At 47.4% G+C, this 13,512-nt stretch overlaps 1 protein-coding gene across 1 annotated transcript in view; it reads right to left on the bottom strand.

Moving 5' to 3' along the window:
* Window positions 1-13,512, bottom strand: part of RASGRF2 (Ras protein specific guanine nucleotide releasing factor 2) — an 839,627-nt gene that overhangs the window by 588,977 nt on the left and 237,138 nt on the right. The window lies entirely within an intron of this gene.

Here is a 13,512-nt window from a genome sequence, read left to right as displayed (position 1 = left end):
AAATACTGAACTGGAAAGTTACCTCAAGAAGTCAGGCTCAGCATGCAGCAATACCAGAAAAATTGAAATTTACATGCAAAATATCACAGATGCACATTTCAAAAAGCTGACATATTCCAATTAATAAATTCTGAATAAAATACTTTTTTTTAACCTTTGTTGTCTGATCATTTAGTTTTTCTATTCGCTTTGGTCCCAGTGTCTTCTGTTTTATGCAGTGTCTTCTTTCCAGTAGGCTTCCCTCTGCTCCCCAACCCTCCCAGTCCCATCCATCTCCTGCTCCTTCCCTCTGCTCACCTCCTCTCCCAGTCCCATCCATCTCCTGCTTCTGCTCCCCACCCCTCCCAGTCCCATCCATCTCCTGCTCCTTCCCTCTGCTCCCCACCCCTCCCAGTCCCATCCATCTCCTGCTCCTTCCCTCTGCTTCCCACCCCTCCCGGTCCCATCCATCTTCCCTCTGCTGCCCCCACGAGCCCCCCGCGAGGTCCAGGATCATGCAAGCCCCCCCAAATGGCGATCGTGACTCCGTTTACCCCCTCTCTTCCTCCCTCTGGGCTCCAGCGCAGCAGTCTTCAACCTTTCTGTACTCCAGGCAGCGGTAGCGACGTATACACGCTGCCTTCGGCTCTGCCCCGGAAGCCTTCTCTTCAAGTTCCTGTTCCCACCTATGCGGGGACAGGAACTTGAAGAGAAGGCTTCGGGGCAGAGCCGAAGGCAGAGTGTATACGTCGCTACCGCTGCCAGCAGCACAGAAAGGCTGAAGACTGCTGCGCCGGAGCCCGGAGGGAGGGAGGGAGGAAGAGAGGAGTTAGACAGACACGCTCGTCTCCTTCCGCTTCGCTTCCCTTCCTCTGATGTCATTTCCTTTCGGGCAGGACGCAGACAGAGAGGGCAGGGAAGCGAAGCGGACGGAGACGAGCGTGCCTGCTTGTTTCTTTTACTACTGGCGCCAGTCGTCGTCGTCATTTGGGGGGGCATTACCCCCCTCGCCCCCCCCCCCCCAGTCTATGCTCATGTAAAAACTAGAAGTTGTAGGAACTGACCTAACTTCCCTTTTTTTATTTTATAAGTATTCACAATATTTCAAGAAAACTCTTGATATGAAAAAAGAAGGGAGATAAACAATAGAATTTCAAAATAAAACGATTATACAAACAATATATTATTTTCCCACCTCCAAGAAAACAAGGTACAATTCCATGAAATATATATTCCACTAACTTAGGCTAGGAAATTTAAAGAGAAACAAAGTGCCATACCAACAATAATTACGGAGTAGATGTTGATAACATTGCTGGTTGTTGATTAGGAGTAATAGCAACCTTCGAATCTAGGAAAGAACTCAAATGAGTATGATCATAAAAAATATATTTAACCGAGTTAACTTTCAATACACATTTACTGTCAGGTTCTCAGGTTCAGAGCCCGCGGGGCTGGGCTCCGGAGCAAACGTGAGCCCTTGGGCTGCTGAAGAGGAGCGGCAGCAGCAGGCAAAACCCACCAACCAACTCTGGGCAAGCACACCGACACCGGCAGGGACTGCAGGCACCACCCAGCGAGCCGGAACACATGGACTGGAGGACACAGGACTGGAACCCCTCCAGACTGCAACACTGGACTGGAATCCCCCGGACTGGAGGACACAGGACTGGAACACCGGACTGGAGCACACCGGACTGGTCCACACAGCTTCACCTGCACTTAGCTACTAAGTGTCGCATGCTCAAGGACTCTGGCAGACGGTCAGGCTTCTTCCCCGGGAGCACTGGGTTCGTGAGCCCATGGTCCACTACCGTGGAGCGGCAGTGGCAGGCAAGATCACCTCCAAGGTAGAGATGAGACAAAACTGAACCGGAACCCCGGACTGGGGTTCCACACAGGAATACACGGAACTGGAACGCACCGGACGGGTGCGCACTGGAGTGGGGCCCGCTGGACTGGAACACACTGGAGTGGCCCCACTGGACTGGAGCATACAGGAGTGAAACCCGCTGGACTGGAACACACTGGAGCGGAACCCACGGGACCGGAACCCGCTGGACTGGGACACCCTGGACCTAGGCTTCACCTACGCTTGACCACCTTTCCCCGAGGGTTGGACAGCCGGTAGGACTTACAGGAAAACCCGGAACTGGAACTTGCAAGCAGGAACAGCAGGAATGAAGATCCAGGAGTGCCCCCTGGCACCTAGGCGAAGGCAAGGCAAACAGGCAGGGACTGTCCGGGTTCTGGCAGTCGGCAGGTTTCAACACAATGACTAGTAAACTGTACCCAGGCTAATAGGAACGCTATACCCAGGCAAACCAGTCATACACTGGAAACATACACAGAGCAAACTCAGGAGACTTAGTAAAGCTATACACCAGCTAACAACAAAGCTGTGCCCAAGCTAACAAGTCATACACTGGAAACATACACAGAGCAAACTCAGGAGACTCGTAAAGCTATACACCAGCTAACAACAAAGCTGTGCCCAAGCTAACAAGTCATGCACTGGAAATATACACAGAGCAAACTCAGGAGACTTGTAAAGCTATACACCAGCTAACAACAAAGCTGTGCCCAAGCTAACAAGTCATGCACTGGAAACATCCACAGAGCAAACTCAGGAGACTAGCAAAGCTATACACAGGCTAACAAGCCACACAGTGCCTAAGCTGGCTAGTCTAACACTAGGAACAAAACACAGAGAACTAGCAAAGCTATACACAGGCTAACAAGCCACACGGTGCCTAAGCTAGCTAGTCTAACATTAGGAACAAAACACAGAGAACTAGCAAAGCTATACACAGGCTAACAAGCCACACGGTGCCTAAGCTAGCTAGTCTAACATAGAAACTCACACAGAGCAAACACTGAAACCGTGTACAGAGCACTCTATACACCAGGACCCTTAGATGAAATGCAAAGGCAAGGGCTGTAGTCTCTAAGTGATTAATAAAGCCCTTCCACACCAGAGGCACAGCTGCAGCAATCACCTTGCATCCAAACAGAGGCTTGACACACAGAGAAGTCAGCCCAGCGGGAGCCATCTTGGATACTGGCATAGAGGAGTCGGCGGCAGCCATCTTGGAAGAGGCATTGCCCACACAGGTGAGGTTCAGTAGGGCAATCAGCACACAGAGCCAGAGAGAAACTAAGACAGAGACAGACACAGAGACAAGCAGAAGCCAGCACAGCCACTGACTCCCAGAAACAGGGTAAGTCTGAGAGTGGTCACGGCCACAGACATGACACTAAGCCCCCCAGGAGTTGAGCTCCTGGGTTCGAGTAGCCGGCAGGACTTATTGGATACCGGATGACACAGGGACCAGGACTGGAAACAGAAGTGCTCCTAAACCTAAACTGATCTATGTGCTCCCAAGCCCTAAACCAGCAGGAGTGTTCCTAACAGTAAACTGACAAAAGGACTTCCTAAGCCCTATACTAAACAGGAGCTCCTAAGCCCTGCTCAAGAAAGGGACTTCCTAAGCCCTAAACTAACAGAGCAGGGAACTAAACACAAAGCTAACACAAGTGCTATCTAAGCACTGCTCTAGCCAGCTAGATACAAAACTAACAAGGTGCTTCCTAAGCACTACTCTGGCAAGCAACCAGAAGAGCTCCTAGCACTAAAAGGGAAGACAGGGGAGCCACAAGGAAAAAGCAGGGAAGCTAACACATAAGCCAAAAGTGCTTCTAAAGCACCAAACACCAACAGCAAAGACTGCAATGCTCCCAATAGCACAAACACCAGAAGTACTTCTAACAGCAAACTCTGCAGTGTTCCTAACAACACCAAACCCTGAAGTACTTCTATCAGCAACAGAGCTTCCAAAGCCCTACACACAGCAATGCTTCCAAAACCAAGAGTGAAAAGCAGGGGAACCATAAGGGAAAAGCAGGAAAGCTAAACACACAGTCACCAGTGCACACTGCACTAACACTAACCTGGCCCTTAGCAAAAGCAAGCAGGGAAACTAGACACAAAGTCAGAAGTGCACACTGCACCACCCTACCTAAAGCAAACACCACCGTTGCAAAGGCTCTGAAGGAAACAACACCACTTCCTTATCAAGGCCCTCCCTGATGATGTCACACTCCCTAGACCCAGGCAAAAGCACACTGACCCAGAGAGGCCCAACCCACACCAATGCAACACCGTGAAGCACTTGAAGCCAGTACACCCAAAGAGAGGTAGAGCTAACTCAGTCCACCCACACAGCTGTAGTAAAGTAAAACAATTAACCCCATGCTGTTGGAAGCTGCCAGCACAGAGAGACAGAGCCAGTTCAGAAAGGGCAGAGAAAAGAAACAGAAGCCAGCTAAGAAGCTGACCCCCAGGAAAGAGGTAAGTTTGAGAGGGGTTCTGACCCCAATCATAACATTTACAAGGAAAGTTTAGCCAAAATAAACCACCCAACTGTAGGCCCCTTTACGAAGTTTTAGAAATAATTTGATGTCTCTTTTGGGTTACTCTTGCGATATCAGGAAATATTCTAATCTTATTATTCATAAAGAGTTCATCCCTATGAAGAAAAAAATTGTTTCAGAATCCAATCACGATCCGGTTCCAATACAAAAGTCACTATTAAAGTTGCTGGTGTCAATACCTATCTCATCTTCTTGAATAATCTGTGTAAGATTCAATATATCAAATGAAACTTCTGCTCCTTCTTCAACTTGATTAACATTTTTTATCCTTCTTATATGGTGGTAAATAATATATCTTAGAGACAGGTGGATAAGCCTGTTCAGGAATATTCAGAATTTCTGATAAATATTTCTTAAATGTTATTAAAGGAGCCACTGATGTAATTTTTGGAAAATTAATCAACCTAAGAGTTTTAGCTCATAGTTGATTTTCCAAATTCTCAGTTTTGAAATGTAATAATGTATTTTACTTAATCAAGTTGAGCTGTGTCTGCTGAAGAGATTTTATACTATCTTTATTCATTTGTATTGTTTTCTCAATATTAAATGTTCTTGTTTCCAAGTTTGCAATTTTTTCCAAAAGTAATTCTGAGACTTGAGTCACCAGTAACAATTTCTGTGAAAAAGAGCTTTCTAAGCCCATAAGGGCCTCCCATATTGAGTCTAAGGTAATAATAGCTGGTTTTGTAGGTAAAAAGGACTTACTGATTGAAGTTAGTTCAGCTAGAATTTCCCCCGATGGTTGCCTTCCTTCTACCGCACTGAAGTCTGCCAAAACACTGGCTCTCTCCATTATCTTCTCTTGAACAGTAACATCCAGCAGAATCAACGCAGCAAACCGACCCCGCTGAAGGTAAAATTATGTCTTACCTGATAATTTTCTTTCCATTAGTCCCTCAGATCAATCCAGAGACTTGTGGGTTATGTCCCTCCTCTAGCAGGTTAGATAGAGAGAACTCCGAAGTTCACCACAAGAGGGCATGTGCAGCCAATCTAACTTCAGTATAACGATATCAAAGCAGTATTAAACTTCCATTGAACTATAAAACACTCTCCTGCCTCTGCAAAAGCAGCATAAACTTGGGAGAAAATCTCCGAGCTGCCATAACATAGGCAATGAACATATAACACAGAAAAACATCCTATAACCGTTCTAACCAAGGAACGTGAACAGAACCAACTGAATCATAATGAATCCGAGCAGACCTTATCAAAGCGAAACCCAGGGAGGGCCTCTGGATTGATCTGAGGGACTAATGGAAAGAAAATTATCAGGTAAGACATAATTTTACCTTCCATAGCGTCCCCAGATCAATCCAGAGACTTGTGGGATGTACTGAAGCAATCCTCATCAAGGGTGGGACCGGAAAATCCCAGCGGACAAAACCGAAGCCCCAAAAGACGCCTCCCGACGCATCGCCACATCCAGCTGGTAATGCTTTGCAAACGTATGCAAAGAAGACCAGGTCGCCCCCTTACACATATCCTCCAATGGCACCAAACGAAACTCCGCAAAGGAAATAGCCTGAGCTCTAGTAGAACGTGCCCGAATGTGGAGAGGAGAAGACTTTCCCATCACAAGGTAAGCTGACGTAATCGCCTCTCTAAGCCACCGAGCGACCGTGGCCTTAGAGGCCATGTTCCCCTTCTTAAGTCCTGCAAAAAGCACAAAAAGATGATCTGATTTCCGAAAAGAATTAGTCGCCTCCAAATAACAGAGTATCGCTCTCTTAACATCTAGACATCATAGTTTGAAAGTTGTGTGGATAATCTTCTCGCTTGAAAGATGGCAAAACTACCTCTTAGGTAATGTGAAACCGCGTGACTACCTTTGGAATAAAAGACGGCACCGTCCTCACTGACAAACCCGCTTCCGAAAAGCGGAGAAAGGGATCCCTGCACGAAAGTGCCTGAAGCTCTGACACCCTTCTAGCTGAAGCCATTGCTATCAAAAATACTGTCTTCAACGTAAGGTTCTTCAAGGAAGCTTTTTTCAAGGGTTCGAAAGGAGGCCGTTGTAGGGCCTTCAGGACCAGGTTCAAATTCCACTGCGGTACCAGCTGAACTCGAGGAGGTCTGAGATGTCCTACCCCTCGAAGAAATCTTACTACATCCGGATGCGAAGCTAAAGAGTGACTACCCAAACGACCTCTAAAGCACGCCAAGGCCGCTACCTGAACCTTTAAAGTACTTAACGATAGCACCTTATCCATTCCCTCCTGCAAGAAGGCCAAGATGGATCCGAGAGGAGCCGATTGTGGAAGGACGCCTGCCGAAGAACACCAAACAACAACCGTCCTCCAAACTCTAGAATACGCCACCGAAGTAGAGCGTTTACGTGCCTGCAACATTGTCCTAATAACTGCCTCCTGGTAACCTTTACGCCTCAGCCGCGACCTTTCAATAGCCAGGCCGTAAGCCCAAACGGGGCGTGATCTTTCATAACTACCGGACCCTGATGGAGGAGATCCGCTAAAGGAGACAGATGAATCGGCTCGTCGACCAGGAGGCGAATCAAGTCCGCATACCAAGGATGCCTGGGCCAATCCGGCACCACAAGTATCACTGTACCCGGATGCCGAGAGATTTTGCTTACTATTCGACCGACCATCGGCCACGGAGGGAAGACATACAGAAGTTCTAAGGGCCACGGCTGAAGAAGAGCATCTATTCCTTCGGACCCGAACTCTCTGCCTCTGCTGAAAAAGTGAGACACTTTGGTATTGGAGAAGCGGGCCATCAGATCCATCACCAGGGTCCCCCAGCGACCTGAAATCTGACGGAACGCCTGCTGAGAGAGTTCCCACTCCCCGGCTTCCAAGCGATTCCAGCTGAGAAAGTTGGCCTGAACATTTAGCACTCCTGCTATGTGAGCGGCTGACAAGAGGACTAGATGCATCTCTGCCCACCGACAAAGAATGGATGCCTCTTCCACCAGAGGAACACTTCGAGTCCCCCCCTGCCGATTGATGTACGCCACTGCTGTGGCATTGTCGGAGAGAACTCGAACTGGATGATCTCTCAACAGATCTTCGAAAGCTAGGAGAGCTAACCTGATCGCTCGAAGCTCCAGAAGATTGATTTGCAACCTGGACTCCGCAAGAGTCCAACTGCCCTGAGCTGAGTGTCCAAGAGAAAGAGCTCCCCAACCTGACAGACTCGCATCTGTCGTTACTACACGCCAATCTGGTGTAGCCAGAGGCATGCCTCGAGTCAAGTTCTCCAACTTGAGCCACCAACGGAGAGCAAAACGAGTTCAAGATGTCCAGGAAAGTCGAATCGCGTAATATTCGGAAAGTGGAGACCACTGGCTGAGCAGATGCCATTGCAGAGGACGCATATGACTCCGAGCCCAAGGAACAACCTCGATCGTTGCCGCCATTGACCCCAGTACCTGAACATAATCCCATGCTGACGGGGTCAGCCTCTGCAGGATGGAAGAAATTTGCTTCAGCAGCTTTACTCGACGGTGATCTGGAAAAAAAACTTGACCCTGATTGGTATCCAACCGTACCCCAGGTACTCCAGAGTTTGAGTTGGTACAAGATGACTCTTCTGAAAATTTATCACCCAACCCAAAGACTGTAGGAGATCTATCACGGCCTGAGTCGCCTGAACACATTGCGCGTGCGACTGATTGCGAATCAGCCAATTGTCGAAATAAGGATGAACTTGTCATCCTCTTGCTCGCAGAAAGGCTGCCACCACCACCATCACCTTGGAAAAGGTGCGTGGCGCCGTGGCCAGACCAAAGGGCATGGCTCTGAATTGGAAATGCTGTCCTAGCACCGCAAAGCGGAGGAACCTTTGGTGTGGAGGCCAGATAGGAATGTGCAAGTAGGCTTCCTTCAGATCTAGTGATGCCAAGAATTCTCCCGGCTGAACCGCCGCCAGCACCGACCGAAGTGTTTCCATGCGGAAATGTTGTACTTTCAAGGCTTTGTTGACCGCCTTGAGATCTAAAACTGGTCGAAAGGACCCTCCTTTCTTTTCCACTACAAAGTAAATGGAGTAGCAACCTCGACCTACGTCGTCCGCAGGAATGGGTACCACTGCCTCCAGATGCAGCAATTCTGCCAAAGTGTCTCTCACCGCTGCTCTCTTCACCACAGATTTGCAAGGAGATTCGAGAAAACTGTCTCCTAAGGGAAGAGCAAATTCCAATTTGTATCCATCTCGAATGATGTCTAGGACCCATTCATCCGTAGTTACCCTGGTCCATTCCTCCCCAAACTGAGACAACCGTCCTCCTATCGGCGGAGAGGCCTGGACCAGGGCCCCATCATTGTGTACCTCTGGCTCCCTGCTGACTTCTGGCAGCTGGGGAGGAAAGTCTGAGTTCTGGATGAAAGGACTGCTGTTGCTTTTGAGAAAAACGTGGCTTTTGAAAATTGCCTACCCTCCCGGGTCTATATCGTTTTGTATCTTTAAAGCGTGGATGAAAAGATTTCGCCTGGGATTTAGACTTGTCTTCCGGCAAGCGACCTTTAGAGTCCCCAAGGTCTTTAACAATCTGAGCAAATTCCTGACCAAACAGGAGTTTCCCCTTAAAAGGAAGCCAGGCCAATCTGGGCTTAGATGGCAGATCAGCAGCCCAATGCTTTAACCAGATCCAACGTTGAGCAGAAACTGCCAACGACACTCCTTTAGCAGAAGCCCAGAGAATATCGTATAAAAGATCCGCCAAATAAGCCAACCCGGACTCCAAAATCGGAAGAACATCGATTAACTCCTCCGGCGAAGATGCTTTTTGAACCCAAGACAGTCAAGCTCTGGCCGCATATGAGCCGCAGACCGAGGCCTATAACGTCAAGGCTGCTACTTCAAACGAAGCTTTAACCGCAGTTTCAAGCTTCTTCTCCTGCGGCTCTCTTAGAGCTGTGCCTCCCTCTACGGGCAATGCGGTCTTCTTTGCCACTGCTGAGATTAGAGAATCTACCACCAGGAGACGCAAAGAATCCAAATCTTCCTGCCTCAAGGGACAAAGTTTGGCCATTGCTCGAGCCACACAAAGACTGGCCTCTGGGGAATCCCACTGAGCTTGAATTAGAACCTGCATTGCCTCATGAATATAAAAGGCTTTCGAGGGTGCTCTAGTTCCAGACATAATGGAATAGCTTACCGCGGGTGGGACCGCGGATTCTGGGGGAGACAAATTCAGCACTTGAAATGCCTGAATAATGAAAGGAATGAGCTCTTCCCTTCTAAATAGTCGTGCTGCGGTGGGGTCATCCCCCTCACCTGCAGGCAACTCCCCCTCTTCCAGCAAATCTGTTAAGGATTCCCCTGAACCTGGGACCCCATCTGAATCTGAATGTTCGGAATCGACCCCCCACTGGGATCCTCTACATGAAAACGGGACCTCTTAGCCGGCCTCTGAGACAACTCAGAACAGGAGGGAACGGGGCTACCCAAAATGGCCGCCGACTGACCCTCTCCCTCTGAACGCATCAAAAAGGCTTTGTGCAGGAGAAGCACAAACTCTGGAGAAAAGCCCATATTCGCTCTATCCGGGAGAGAAGAACCCAATTCGTTACGTTCGGATACGTTCCCAGCTGATCCAGCCGCTGCAAAATCCTGAGAAAGCGGCGGTAAATCGAAAATGGCGCCGGCGGAGTCACGCGCTGCACTTGACACAGATTTTCCCGCCAAACGAGACTCGCTGCCCTGAGACGGTTCGCCGCTCGACCCGCGGTCTCCCTGTTCCGAAACCGGTTTCCCCTCCGCGGAACAAGCATCGCAGGCTCCCGACGCCGATCTCCGTGCCCCACAGCATGAACAGTTCTTAACCGCTTCAGACGGAACCGACAAGGCGCCCCAACAAAAAAAACTCCTACCTTCGCTTCAGCACAGCCCTGCTCACGTTCCCAGCATGAACGGAGAAAGCTTTCAAGACAAATTAAGTCACACATGGGCTGAAGAGGAAGCTGTGCCTGCAGAAACTGTTTGTCAGGTTTTGTTTTGTTTTTTTAAAGAGGCAGGAGAAGAATACAGTGACAATCCTCCACACAGGCTGACAGGGGGAGAAGGGTAGGGACCTGGCACCACCAGGTGTATCCCAGAATGTGCTCCAGCACCTCAACCCCAAATAAGGCTCAACACACCCGAGGGAACAGGATAGGAGCCTCAGACTACAGAGCTGCACGTTATGCACCCTTCTACCTGCTAGAGAGAATACTGAAGTTAGATTGGCTGCACATGCCCTCTTGTGGCGAACTTCTGAGTTCTCTCTATCTAACCTGTTAGAGGAGGGACATAACCCACAAGTCTCTGGATTGATCTGGGGACGCTATGGAAGGAAGTATTCCTTATCGTCTCTCCAACAGTAACATCCAGCGAATCCATGCAGCAAACCGACCCCGCTGAAGGAAGTACTCCTTGGTCAATGACACTAGGGGTTTCCTGCCCTTGTTGCAGCTCCATCGCCAGCACTGTCGGAGGCCTCCATTCTTCAGGGCTAAACAAGATCTTGGCCTCCAGTTGGGGGAGCGGGACACCTCCTACCGCTCCTTCCAGCAGCAAGGTACCTGGCCCTGAAAGACTTCCTGGCACAGCTAAGCGGTCCATCGGTCCCGATGGTCTCGCAGGTGTAACGGGGCCAACATGCTGCCTACCCCTCCACTTCGGCATGAAAACAGGTAAAAGGTTCAGTAATGGAGGAAATCAGGTGAAGAGCCGCCTTGCAGCGTTCTCTTCAAGACGCCATCTTGTTTTCACTTAACTTCCCTTTTGACATTATGTAATACTGCGTGCTCACACTAAGAGTTGTTCATATTACAGTTAGTCTTTGTTCAATTGCTGCTGTCTGTTTTTTTTTACCCTGTTATAATATTAGCATATTGGCCTCGCTATTTCAAGCGAGTTGAATCAAATCAAATCGAAAAACCAATTTTTTTGAGTGAATTGAATCAAAACATTTTTGACTGAATCGGACAGCACTACCCTGAACTGACAATGAAGTCCTAGCATCACAAATTGCAGAAAATGTTGATGAGGATACCAAATTGGAATATGAAAGTAAGCTTCCTTGAGGTCCAGGGAGGTTAGATACTCGCACAACAGCACTAATGTAATGACCGAGCATAAAGTCTCTATCCTGAACTGGGTAATTTTGAGAGCAGATAGCTAAAATGAAACACGGCATAATGACATGAAGGACATGCATTACTTTCATTTGTCAATGCTAAAATTAAATTGCTTGTGCTTAAACAAAACAAAATGAAGGGAGTAAATAAACCACAAATGAAACTACAGTGAACAGTTTTTCCCCTTCACACCCCTTTTGTACATATCTCTTAATTAAAGTGCACACTAACAGGAACTGGTGCTTGCCTTCACTATAACTGACATTTAACACCTCTGCTCCAGGGACAGGTTGCTGGTGTCTGCTGAATCACAACAGTGTATATAAGTATATCCATTGCAAGGGTTAAACAGAGTTTTTGAGTTTCTGAGATGGGGAGTTATACAGGAAAAAAATGAGTGTTTAAAAAAACAAAACAATAACATGGATGTTACAAATTTGCAAAATGTTATTAGTCTGGCCCAAGTTAATCCCAGTTTTGTGGATCTTTATCCTGGAGGGAGAGGTCATTGATCAGTGCATTATAATACTGTAAGTGAAAAACTCTGTAGTCAACAAATCCATAATAACCTAGTTAAAACTTGAAGATGAACAGGACCATTTTCTTAACTGTTTAGAATTGTAAAAGCTACCCAAACAGCAACAAATTCAGATCATCACCTACAGGAAAGCATAGTAAAAAGATGTGTGTGCCATAAAGACATATTGAAATAAGTTTTTCTTTATTGCAAATTATAAAAGAACAGAATGAGATCAGAACATCTATTGTAATGTGACCACTACAGTAATTTGTGCTAATCTTAACAGATTTCACACATGCATAGAGATGAATAGGGATGTTCATTCTCTAGCACATATTTGGTTCATTAGCTCACCTGTTTACTAAGCTGCGCTATAAGCGCTAGCATTGTTAGCGTGCGCTAAAACTAGAGACACCCAAAGGAATATATAGGTGTCTCTAGCATTAGCGCGTCTTAGTAAACGGGGCCTTAGTGTGTGCAAAATATATTTAATGCATGTTAAATATGAATTAATGCTTGTAACAGAGGGTAATTTTATAAGGGTGCATATAATTTCAGTGGTAGAAACAGCATGGGAAAACCATGCATTTTGCAGTATTTTGGCCATTTGCGTATGCTAACTAGTGCGTCAGCTAAATTTTTAACAATATTTTTGGAAGAGGGATCATGCCATGGGCAAAGAAAGGGCATGGGAGGATTAAACAGCTAGCTCATTCACATTTGCACATGCTTAGCGGCTAATGCAGAGTTAACAAAGGAGAACTTACCGCCTGCTAAAACGGACACTGTAAAGGCTCCCTTATTAACTTTTTACAGGTCCTACGTGGTAATGCCAACAGTGCTGGTACTAAAAAAAACTGAATATGCTCTAAAAAAGTACTGTGTTAAATCTGGGCTTAGCATGCAGGAAAGTCCCACGTTACAATGCTTTTAAGTTTTCAGGGCACTTTAGTAAAATGGCCCCTCAAGAAATAAATGACTGCTTGATCCCCCACGAAACCATGGAATTCTGTTAAAAATGATCCCATTCATCTCTGAATCCTCTAGCACCTGCTATTCAAAACAAAATTTCTCTCACCTACCCACCTGATTCAAAACATCCATCCCGATATTCTCTTTCTCACCTGATTTAAGGGGTCTTTTACAAAGCGGCAGTAAGCCCAACACAAGCTTACCACATGCTAAATCTGAACTACCACCAGCCCAACACAGCCACCGGTGGTAGTTCTGGCACTCCAGAAATTTTTAATTTCTTTTTAGTGCAGTGGTAACCTGGCGGTAATCAGGCATCGCTGCACACTGCCTGGTTACCACTAGGTTACCACAGGAGCCCTTACCGCCACCTCAATGGGTGGGGGTAAGCGCTCCCCGCTGCATGGTCACGCAGTAAGAGTTATCTTACCACATGGCCATTTTTTTGTTTGGGGGGGGGGGGGGGGCTTTTTACCCGCTCTGGTAAAAAGGGCCCTGGCAAACAGGTAAAACAAACAAAAA

This window comes from Microcaecilia unicolor, chromosome 2 (assembly GCF_901765095.1).
Source record: "Microcaecilia unicolor chromosome 2, aMicUni1.1, whole genome shotgun sequence".
Lineage (NCBI taxonomy): Eukaryota > Metazoa > Chordata > Amphibia > Gymnophiona > Siphonopidae > Microcaecilia > Microcaecilia unicolor.
The sequence above is the reverse complement of the archived record's forward strand: the minus strand, read 5'-3'. Positions and strand labels throughout refer to the sequence as shown.